Raw genomic sequence first — 13388 nt, 5'->3', positions numbered from 1 at the left:
AATCCTAACCCTCATCCTCACCCTAAACCTCACACTAACCCTAACACTAATCCTCAATCTAAACCTCACCCTAACCCTAAACCTAACCCTAACCCTCACCCTTCACTTAACCCTCACCCTCAGCCTAAACCTCACCTTTACCCTTACCATCATCCTCACCCTAAACCTCACCCTAACCCTAAACCTCATCTTAACCCTCACCCTAAACATAAACCTAAACATTACACTAAACCTAACACTCACCCTCACCCTAGACCTCACCCTAACCCTAATCCTAATTCTAACCCTCATCCTAACACTCACCCTAACACTAACCGTAACCATCACCCTAAACCTAATCCTCACACCCACCCTCACCCTCAGCTTAAACCTAAGCCTAACCCAAACCCTAACCCTAACCCTCAGACTCACCCTCATCCTCACCCTAATCCTAACCCTAACCCTAACCACAACCCTAAACCTCAACCTAACCTTCACCCCATCTTTAACCCTAAAACTAACCCTAACCCTAACTCTCGACGTAACCCTCCAACTAACCCTAAATCTAACCCTAAACCTGAAACTTACCCTAACCCTCATACTAACCCTATCCCTAAACCTCACCCTAAACATAACCCTCACCCTCACCATAGCCCTCACCCTAAGCCTAATCCTATCCTTAAACCTCACCCTAAACCTAAACTTAACCCTCACCCTTACCCTAACCCTAACCCTAACTCTCAACCTAACCATAAACCTCAAGCTCATCGTAACCCTGACCCTAACCCTCACCCTCACCCTAAACATAACCGAACCCTAATTCTCACCCTAACCCTCACATTAACCTTAAGCCTCACACTCAACCTCACCCTCAGCCTAACCCTAAGCCTAACCCTAACCCTAACCCTAACGCACACACTCACCCTAACCCTTACCCTAAACCTAATCCTAACACTAAGCCTAACACTCAACCTCAACCTAACCATAAATCTAACACTAATTCTAAACCTAACCCTCAACCTCAGCCTCACCCTAACCCTAACTCTAAATCTAAAACTCAGCCTTGACCCTAACATTAACCCTAACCCTAAACCTCACCCTAAACCTAACCCTAAACCTCACCTTCACCCTAGCCCTCAACCTAACCCTAATACTAACTCTCACCCTCAAACTAACCCACAGCCTAACACTAAACTTAACCTCACCCTCACCCTCACCCTAACCCTAATTTGAATCCTAACCCTCAACCTAACCCTCACACTCACCCTCACAGAAAACCTTAGCCTAGCACTCAACTTAACCCTAAACTTAAACCGAACCCTAACTCTCACCATAACCCTAACCCTAAACCTCACCCTAAACCTAAACCTAAACCTCAACCTCACCCTAGCCCTCACCCAACCCTAATCCTAACCCTAACCCTCTTCCTCACCCTCCCCCTAACCCTTACCCTAACCCTCACCCTAACCCTAAAACTTACCATCAACCTCACCCTCAGCCTAACCCTAAGCCTAACCCTAAACCTAACCCTCACACTCACCCTAACCCTAACCCTAAAACTCTCCCTAAAACTAACCCTCAACCTCAACCTCAGCCTAACCCTATGCCTATCCCTAACCCTAACCCTAACCCTCACACTCACCCTAACACTAACCCTAATCCTACGCCTAACCCTAACTCTAACCCTCACACTCAACCTAATCTTCACCATAAGCCTAACCCTAACATTAATCCTAACCCTAACTCTCACCCTCTGCCACACCCTAACCCTAACGCTAACACTAAACTCAACCTGAACCAAACCCTAACGCTAACCCTATAACTATACCTCATCCTTGCCCTAATCTTAACCCTCACCCTCACCCTTACCATAACCTTAACCCTAACCCTAACACTAACAATAACCCTAACCCTAACTCTAACCCTCACCGTAACCCTCAACATAACGCTTACCCTCACCCTAACACTAACCCTAACCCTAACACTAAACCTCACACTAACCCTAAACATTACCCTAACCATAAATCTCACCCTAACACTAACCCTAAAACTCACCCTTTTCCTAGACGTCGCCCTAACCCTAAACCTCATCCTCACCCTAAACTTCACACTAACCCTAAAACTAATCCTCAATCTAACCCTCACCCTCACCCTATCCCTAACCCTAACACTCACCCTAACCTTAAACCTCACCCTTCCCGTAACCCTCACACTCAGCCTAACCCTCAACTTTACCCTTACCTTCACCCTCACCCTAACCCTCACTCTAAACCTAACCCTCCCCCTACCCCTAACTCTACAGCTAAACCTCAACCTCACCTTAACCCTAACTCTAACCCTGATCCTAAAACTAACCCTCACCTGAACCCTAAGTGTAACAATCACCCTAACCCTAATCCTCACCCCCACCGTCACCATCAGCCTAACCCTAAGCCTAAGCCTAAGCCTAACCCTAAACCTCACACTCAGGCTCACCCTAACCTAATCCTAACCTCAACACTAACCCTAACACTAAGCCTCAACCTAAACCTCAACCAAATCCTAACACTCACCCTGACCCTCACCCTCACCATAACTCTAACCCTAACCCTAACAATAACAGTAATCCTAACGCTAAACCTAACCCTAACCCTAACCTAACCCTAATGCTAACACTCAACCTCAACCTAAACCTAACCCTAACCCTAAACTTAACGCTAAACCTAACTCTCACCGTAACACTATCCCTCATCCTAATCCTCACCCTAATCCTAACCCTAACCCTAAACCTTACTCTAACACTAACCCTAATCCTCACGCTAAGCCTAAGCCTAAGCCTAACCCTAACCCTAACCCTCACACTCACCCTCACCCTCACCCTAATCTTAAACCTAAACCTAACCGTAACCCTAAACTTCAACCTAACACTCAGCCTAACCTTAATCCTAAAAGTAAACCTAACCCACACCCTCGACCTAACCCCCCAACTAACCCTAAATCTAACCCTAAACCACACCCTCACCCTAACCCTAATCTTAAACCCTAACCCTAAACCTCAACCTAACCCTAAACCTAACCCTCACCCTCACCGTCACCCTCACAATAACTCTAACACTAACCCTAACTATAACACTAATCCTAACCCTAACCCTAACCCTAATGCTAATACTCACACTCAAGCTAACCCTAATACTAAACCTAACCCTCAGCCTAACCCTAATCCTCACCCTCACTCTAACCCTAACCCTCAACCTAATCCTCACCCTAACTCTAAACCTTAATCTAACACTAACCCTAAACATCAACCTCACCCTAGCCCTCACCCTAACCCTAATCCTAACCCTAATCCTCATCCTTGCCCTCACCCTAACCCTAAACTTAACCCTCACCCTAACCATAATTCTAACCCTAACTCTCAACCTAACCGTAACCCTCACACTCACCCTAAACCTAAACCTCACCCCCAAGCTCACCCTCAGTCTAACCTTAAGCCTAACCCTAACCCTAAACATATAGCTCACACTCACCCTAACCCTGACCCTAAAAATAATCCTAACGCTAAGACTAACCCTCACACTCAACCTAAACCTCATCCTAACCCTAACACTAACACTAACACTAACACTAACCCTCAAACTCAGCCTCAACCTAACCCTAACTCTAACCCTAAACCTCACACTCACCCTAACCCTAACACTAACCCTAACCCTAAACCTCACCCTAACCCTAACCCTAAACCTCACCCTCACCCTAGCACTCACCAAAACCTTAATCCTAAGCCTAACCCTCATCCTAACCCTCACCCTAACACTAAACCTAACCTTCACCGTCACCTTCAACCTAACCCTAATCCGAACCCTAACCTCAACCTAACCCTAACCTTCATCCTCACCGTAACCCTTACCCTTACCCTCAACCTAACCCTAAACTTAAACCCAACCCTAATTCTCACCCTTACCCTAAACCTAACCCTCACTGCAAACCTAACCCTAAACCTCACCCTCACCCTAGCCCTCACCAAACACTAAATCTTACCCTAACCCTCTTCCTAACCCTGCCCCTAAGCCTTACCCTAACCCTCACCCTAACTCTAACCCTAACCCTCAAACTAACCCTCAGACTAACCCTAAGCCTAACCTTAAACCTACCCCTAACACACACAATCACCCTCATCCTAACACTAATCCTAACCCTAACCCTCATAATAACCCTCCCCATAACCCTAAACCTCATCCTAACCCTAACCCACACCCTCACCCTCAGCCTAATCCTAAGCCTAACCCTAACCCTAACCCTCACACTCACCCTAACCCTTACCCTATACCTCACGCTAACCCTAACCCTAACCCTCAACCTCACCTTAACCCTAAGCCTATCCCTAACCCTAACCCAAAACCTCACACTCACCCTAATCCTAACCCTAAACCTACTCCTAACCCTAACCCTAAACCTCACCCTCAACCTAACCCTCACCATAAGCCTAATCCTAACATTAATTCTAAACCTAACGCTCACCCTCAGCCTCACCCTAACCCTAACTCTAACACTAAAACTTATCCTAATACTAACCCTAAATCTAACCCTAACCCTCACCCTCAGCCTCACCCTAACCCTAACTCTAACACTAAAACTTATCCTAACACTAACCCTAAATCTAACCCTAAACCTCACCCTCAACCTAACCCTAACCCTAACCCTAACCGTAAACCCCACACTAACCCTAACCCTCACCCTCACCTGCACCCTCACCCTCACTATAACTCTGACCCTAACACTAACAATAACACTAATCCTAATCAGAACCATCACACTAAACCTAACCCTCACACTCATGCTGGGCGTAAGCCTAAGCCTAAGCCTAACCCTAAACCTCACCCTAACCTTAACCCTATCACAAACCCTAACTCTAACCCTAAACCTCACTGTCACCCTAACCCTAATTCTATCCCTAACCCTAAACCTAAACCTCATCCTAACCCAAACCGTAACCCACACCCTCACCAACACAGTAACCTTAACCCTAACCCGAAACTTAACAACAACCTTAACCATAACCCTAACCCTCACCCTAACCATAACACTCACCCTAAAGCTAACCCTCACCATAACACTTACCCTAACCCTAAAAATAACCCTAAACCTAACACTAACCATCACACTAATCCTAACCATCACCCTAACCCTAAACCTCACACTAACCCTATCCCGAACCCTCATCCAACCCTAGCCCTCACCCTAACCCTAACCCTCATCCTCACCCTAACCCAGAACCTCACCCTCAGCCTAACCCTAACCCTAAAACTAAACCTCACCCTAAACCTCACCCAAACCCTAAACCTAAACCTAACACTAACCCTAACCCTAACCCTCACCCTCAGCCTCACCCTAACTCTAAATATAACCCTAAACCTCACCCTCACCCTAACCCTAACCCTAACCATAAACCTCACCCTAACTCTAACCCTAAACCTCACCCTCAACCTAGCGTTGGCCCTATCCCTAATCCTAACCCTAACCCTAATCTTAATCCTCCCCCTAACCCTAACCCTAACCCTAACCCTAACCCTAACCCTAACCATCACCCTCACCCTCAGCCTAAACCTAAGCCTAACCCCAGACCTAACTCTAACAAACACACTGACCCTCACCCTAACCCTAAGCTTAATCCTATCCCTAAACCTAACACTAAACCTTTTGCCCTCCCCCTAATTCTCAGCCTAACCCTATCCCTAAGCATCACCCTAACACTAACTCTAAACCTAAACCTCACCCTTACCCTAACCCTAACTCTAACCCTAACCCAAACCCTAAACCTCAAACTAACCCTAAACCTAACCCTCACTCTCAGCCTCACCCTAACCCTAAATCTAACCCTAAACCTCACCTTCACCCTAACCCTAACCCTAACCATAAACCTCACCCTAACTCTAACCCTAAACCTCACCCTCACCCTAGCCCTTGCTCTAACCCTAATCCTAACCTTAACCCTAATCCTAACCCTCCCCCTATCCCTATCCCTAACCCTAACCCTAAATATCAAGCTCACCCTCAGCCTAAACATAAGCCTAACCGTAGATCTAAACCTAACAAACACACTAACCCTCACCTTAACCCTAACCCTAATCCTATCCCTAACCCTAACACTAATCCTTACCCTCCCCCTAACTCTCACCCTAACCCTAACCCTAAGCGTCACCCTAACCCTAAACCTCACCCTCACCCTAACCCTAAATCTAACCCTAACCCAAACCTTAAACCTCAAAATAACCCTAAACCTAACCATCACCCTCACCCTCACTGTAACCATAACCCTAAACCTAAAACTAACAATAACCCTAACCCTAACCGTCACCCTAAACCATAACCTCACCTTAACACTTACCCTCACCCTAACACTAACCCTAGCACTAACACTATCCCTCACACTGACCCTAACCCTAACCCTAACCTTAAACCTCAACCTAACCCTCACCCTCAACCTAAACCTAACAGTACCCCTAACCCTAACCCTCACCCTATCCCTCCCCTTAACCCTATATCTAAACCTCACCCTCACCCTAACCCTAACCCTAACCCTAAGACTAACACTACCCCTAAACCTAACCCTAAACTTAACCTAATCCTCAGCCTCAACCTCACCCTAAACGAAACCCTATCCCTAAACCTCATCCTAACTCTAAGCCTAACCCTAACCCTAATCCTAACACTCACACTCACCCTAACCGTAATCCTACACCTAACCCTATCCCTAACCCTAAACCTCACCCTAACCCTCAGCCTATCCCTCACCCTTAAACTTATCCTAACCCTAAACCTCAACCTAACTCTCAACCTAAACCTAACCCTCACCCTGAACCGAACCCTCACCCTCACCCTCATGCTTGGCCTAAGCCTAAGCCTAAGGCTAAGCCTAAACTTAACCCTAACCCTCACCCTAACCCTAATCCTCACCTTCACTGTAACTCTAACCCTCAACCTAATCCTCACCTTAACCCTAAGCCTAACCTTTAATCTAACACTAACCCTAACCCTCAAACTCACCTTAGCCCTCACCCTAACCCTAATCCTAACCCTAGTCCTCATCCTTACCCTCACCCTGACCCTAACCTTAACCCTCACCCTAACCCTAACTCTAACCCTAACTCTCAACCTAACCGTAACCCTCACACTCACCCTAAACCTAAACCTCACCCTCAGTCTAATCTTAAGCCTAACCCTTACCCTAACCCTATTGCTCACACTCACCCTAACCCTTACCCTAAATATAATCCTAACCCTAAGCCTAACCCTCACACTCAACCTAACCCTCACCCTAACCCTAAATCTAACACTAACACTAAGACTAACTCTCAAACTCAGCCTCACCCTAACCCTAATTCTAACCCTAAACCTCACCCTCACCCTAACCCTAAAACTAACCCTAACCCTAAACCTCACCCTAATCCTAACCCTAAACCTCACCCTCACTCTAGCACTCACCAAAACCTTAATCCTAAGCCTAACCCTCATTCTAACCCTCACCCTAACACTAAACTTAACCCTCACCGTCACCTTCACCCCAACCCTAATCGGAACCCTAAACCTCAACCTAACCCTAACCCTCACCCTCACCATAACCCTTACCCTAACCGTCAACGTAACCCTAAACTTAAACCGAACCCTAATTCTCACACTTACCCTAACCCTAACCCTCACTCCAAACCTAACCCTAAAGCTCACCCTCACCCTAGCCCTCACCAAACACTAATCCTTACCCTAACCCACTTCCTAACCCTCCCCCTAACCCTTACCCTAACCCTCACCCTCAGCCTAACCCTAAGCCTCAAACTCACCCTCAGCCTAACCCTAAAACTAAACCTAACACACACACTCACCCTCAACCTAACCCTAATCCTAACCCTAACACTCATCCTAAACCTCCCCACAACCGTAACCCTCAACCTAAGCCTAACCCTCACCCTCACCCTCAGGCTAATCCTAAACCTAACCCTAACACTAACCCTCACACTAACCCTAACCCTAACCCTATACCTCATGCTAACACTAACACTAACCCTCAACCTCAGCCTAACCCTAAGCCTTTCCCAAACCCTAACCATAACCCTCACACTCACCCTAATCCTATCCCTAATCCTACTCCTAACCCTAACCCTAACCCTCACACTCAACCTTACCCTCACCAGAAGCCTAACACTAACATTAATCCTAACAGTAAACCTCACCCTCAGCCTCACCCTAACTTTAACTCTAACACTAAAACTTATCCTAACACTAACCCTAAATCTAACCCTAAACCTCACACTCAACCTAACCCTAACCCTAACCCTCACCTGCACCCTCACCCTCACCGTAACTCTAACCCTAACACTAACAATAACACTAATCCTAAACAGAACCATCAGCCTAACCCTAACCCTCACCCTCATGCTCGGCCTAAGCCTAAGCCGAAGACTAAGACAAACCCTAACCCTCACCCTAACCCTATCCCTATCACAAACCCTAACAGTGAGATCACTGTCACCCTAACCCTAATTTTATCCCTAACCCTAAACCTAAACCTCATCCTAACACTAACCATAACCCTCTCACTCACCGTCACCATAACCGTAACCCTAAACCTAACAATAACCTTAACCATAACCCTAACCCTCAACCTAACCATAACCAATCACCATAAAGCTAACCCTCACCCTAACACTTACCCTAACCCTAACAATAACCCTAACCCTAACACTAACACTCACACTAACCCTAACCATCACCGTAAACCTAAACCTCACGCTAACCCTATCCCTAAACCTCACCCAACCCTAGCCCTCACCCTAACCCTAATACTAACCCTAGTCCTCATCCTTACCCTGACCCTAACCCTAACCTTAACCCTCACCCTAACCCTAACTCTAACCCTAACTCTCAACCTAACCGTAACCCTCACACTCACCATAAACCTAAAACTCACCCACACCCTCACCCTCAGTCGAACCCTAACCCTAACCATATCGCTCACACTAAGCCTAACCCTTACCCTAAACATAATCCTAACCCTAAGCCTAACCCTCACACTCAACCTAACCCTAAAACTAACACTAACACTAACCCTCAAACTCAGCCTCACCATAAACCTAACTCTAACCCTAAACCTCACCCTCACCCTAACCCTAACACTAACCCTAACCCTAAACCTCACACTAACCCTAACTCTAAACCTCACCCTCACCCTATCACTCACCAAAACCTTAATCCTAAGCCTAACCCTCATCCTAACACTAAACCTAACCCTCACCCTCACCTTCACCCTAACCCTAATCCCAACCCTAACCCTCAACCTAACCCTAACCCTCACCCTCACCATAACCCTTACCCTAACCCTCAACCTAACCCTAATCTTAAACCGAACCCTAATTCTCACCTTTACCCTAAACCTAATCCTCACTCCAAACCTAACCATAAACCTCACCCTCACCCTAGCCCTCACCAAACACTAATCCTTACCTTAACCCTTTTCCTAACCCTCCTCCTAACCCTTACCCAAACCCTCACCCTAACCCTAACCCTAATACTCAAACTCACCCTCATAATAACCCTAAGCCTAACCCTAAACCTAACCCTAACACACACAATCACCCTCATCCTACCCCTAATCCTAACCCTAACCCTCATCCTAACCCTCCACATAACCCTTAACCTCATCCTAACCCTAAGCCACACCTTCACCCTCAGCATAATCCTAAGCCTATCCCTAACCCTAACCGTAACCCTCACACTCACCCTAATCCTAAACCTAATCCTACTCCTAAACCTAACCCTAATCCTCACCCTCACACTAACCCTAATCATAAGCCTAACCCTAACATTAATCCTAACCCTAACCCTCACCCTCAGCCTCACCCTAACCCTAACTCTAACACTAAACCTTATCCTAACACTAACCCTAAACCTCACCCTCAACCTAACCCTAACCCTAACCCTAACCATAAACTGCAGCCTAAACCTAACCCTCACCTGCACCCTCACTCTCACCGTAACTCTAACCCTAACACTAACAATAACACTAATCCGAAACAGAACCATCACCCTAACCCTAACCCTCACCCTCATGCTAGGCCTAAGCCTAATCCTAAGCCTAAGACTAACCCTAACCCTCACCCTAAGCCTAACCCTATCACAAAACCTAACTCTAACCCTAAACCTCACTGTCACCCTAACCCGAATTCTATTCCTAACCCTAAACCTAAACCTCATCCTAACCCTAACCGTAACCCGCACCCTCACCAACACCGTAACCGTAACCCTAACCCTAAACCTAACAACAACCTTAACCATAACCCTAACCCTCACCCTAACCATAACACTCACCCTAAAGCTAACCCTCACTCTAACACTTACCCTAACCCTAACAATAACCCTAAACCTAACACTAACCCTCACAATAACAATAACCATCACCCTAACCCTAAACCTCACACTAACCCTATCCCTAACCCACACCCAACCCTAGCCCTCACACTAACCCTAACCCTCATCCTCAACCTAACCCTCACCCTCACCCTCAGCCTAAACCTAAACCTAAAACTAACCCTAACCCTAACACTAACCCTCACCCTCAGCCTCACCCTAACACTAAATCTAACCCTAAACCTCACCCTCACCCTAAACCTAATCCTAACCATAAACCTTACCCTAACTCTAACCCTAAACCTCACCCTCATCCTAGCCCTGGCCCTATCACTAATCCTAACCCAAACCCTAATCTTAATCCTTCCCCTAACCCTAACCCTAACCCTAAACATCACCCTCACACTCAGCCTAAACCTAAGTCTAAAACCAGACCTAACCCTAACAAACACACTGACACTCACCCTCACCCTAACCCTAATCCTATTCCTAACCCTAACACTAACCCTTACCCGCCCCCTAACTCTCACCCTAACCCTAACCCTAAGCATCACCCTAACCCTAAATCTAAACCTAAACCTCAAGCTCACCCTAACCCTAATTCTAACCCTAACCCAAACCCTAAACCTCAAACTAACCCAAAACCTAAACCTCACCCTCAGCCTCACCCTAAACCTAAATCTAACCCTAAACCTCACCCTAACCCTAACCCTAACCATAAACCTCACCCTAACTCTAACCCTAAACCTCACCCTCACCCTAGACCTTTCCCTAACCCTAATCCTAACCCTAACCCTAATATTAATACTCCTCCTAACCCTAACCCTAACCCTAACCCTAACCATCACCCTCACCCTCAGCCTAAACCTATGCCTAACCCCAAACCTAACCCTAACAAACACACTGACCTTCACCCTAACCTTAAACCTAATCTTATCCCTAACCCTAACACTAACCCTTACCCTCCCCATAACACTCACCCTAAACCTAGCCCTAAGCGTCACCCTAACCCCAAACCTCACCCTCACCCTAACTCTAAATCTAACCCTAACCCATACCCTAAACCTCAACATAACCCTAAACCTAATCCTCACCCTCACCCTCACCTTAACCGTAACCCTAAACCTAAACCTAACAATAACCCTAACCCTAACCCTAACCGTCACCCTAACCCATAACCTCACATTACCACTTACCCACACCCTAACACTAACCCTAACAATAACACTATCCCTCACACTGACCCTAACCCTAACCCTAACCTTAAACCTCAACCTAACCCACACCCTCAACCTAAACTTAACACTACCCCTAACCCTAACCCTCACCCTATCCTTCCCCCTAACCCTATATCTAAACCTCACCCTCACCCTAACCCTAACCCTAACACTAACACTAACACTCCCTCTAAACCTAACCCTAAACCTAACCCTAATCCCCAGACTCAACCTCACCCTAAACCAAACCCTAACCCTAAACCTCATCCTAACTCTAAGCCTAACCCTAAACCTAATCCTAACCCTCACACTGACCCTAACCCTAAACCTAAACCTAACCCTATCCCTAACCCTAAACCTCACCCTAACCCTCAGCCTAGCCCTGACCCTTAAACTTATCCTAAACCTAAACCTCAACCTAACTCTCAACCTAACCCTAACCCTTACCTGGACCTGAACCCGAACCTTCACCCACATGCTCGGCCTACGCCTAAGCCTAAACCTAAGCCTAACCCTAACCCTAACCCTCACCCTAACCCTAATCCTCACCTTCACTGTAACCCTAACCCTCAACCTAATACTCACCCTAACCCTAACCCTAACTATAAACCTGAATCTAACACTAACCCTAACCCTCAACCTCACCCTAGCCCTCACCCTAACCCTAATCCTAACCCTAATCCTCATCCTTACCCTCACCCTAACCCTAACCTTAACCCTCACCCTAACCCTAACTCTAACCCTAACTCTCAACCTAACCCTAACCCTCACACTCACCATAAACCTAACCCTAACCCTCAACCTAACCCTAACCCTCACACTCACCCTAAACCTAACGCTCACCCCCACTCTCACCCTCAATCTAACCCTAAGACTAAACCTAACCCTAACCATATCGCTCACACTCACCCTAACCCTTACCCTAAACATAATCCTAACCCTAAGCCTAACCCTCACACTCAACCTAAACCTCACCCTAACCCTACATCTAACACTAACACTAACCCTAACCCTCAAACTCAGCCTCACCCTAACCCTAACTCTAACCCTAACCCTTACACTCATCCTAACCTTAACACTAAACCTAACCCTAAACCTCACCCTAACCCTAACCCTAAACCTCACCCTCAGCCTAGTCCTCACCCTCACACTAATCCTAACCGTAAACCTCATCCTAACCCTCACCCTAACACTAAACCTAACCCTCACCATCACCCTCACTCAACCCCTAATCCGAACCATAACCCTCAACCGAACCCTAACCCTCACCTTCACCATAACCCTTACCCTAACGCTCAACCTAACACTAAACTTAAACCAAACCCTAACTATCATCCATACCCTAAACCTAACCCTCAGCCCAAACCTAAACCTAAACTTCACCCTCACCCTATCTCTCACCGAACCCTAATCATAACCCTAACCCTGTTCCTAACTGTCCCCCTAACTCTTACCCTAACCCTCACCTCACCCTAACCCTAACCCTCAAACTGACCCTCAGACTAACCCTAAGCCTAACCGTAAACCTAACCCTAACACACACACTCACCCTCACCCTAAACCTAATCCTAAACCTAACCCTCATCCTAAACCTCCCCATAACCCTAACCCTCAACCTAAGCCTAACCCTCACCCTCACCCTCAGCCTAATCCTAAGCCTAAGCCTCACACTCACCCTAACCCTAACTCTAACCCTAAACCTCACCCTCACCCTAACCCTACACCTAAGACGAACCTTAAACTTCACCCTCACACTCACCCTAGCCCTTACCCTAACCCTAACCCTTACCCTAACACTCCCCCTAAACCTAACCCTCA

This window comes from Dipodomys merriami, unplaced genomic scaffold, assembly GCF_024711535.1.
Source record: "Dipodomys merriami isolate MVZ:Mamm:240054 unplaced genomic scaffold, mDipMer1.0.p SCAF_95, whole genome shotgun sequence".
NCBI classification, from domain to species: domain Eukaryota; kingdom Metazoa; phylum Chordata; class Mammalia; order Rodentia; family Heteromyidae; genus Dipodomys; species Dipodomys merriami.
This window is presented reverse-complemented; position numbering follows the sequence as displayed.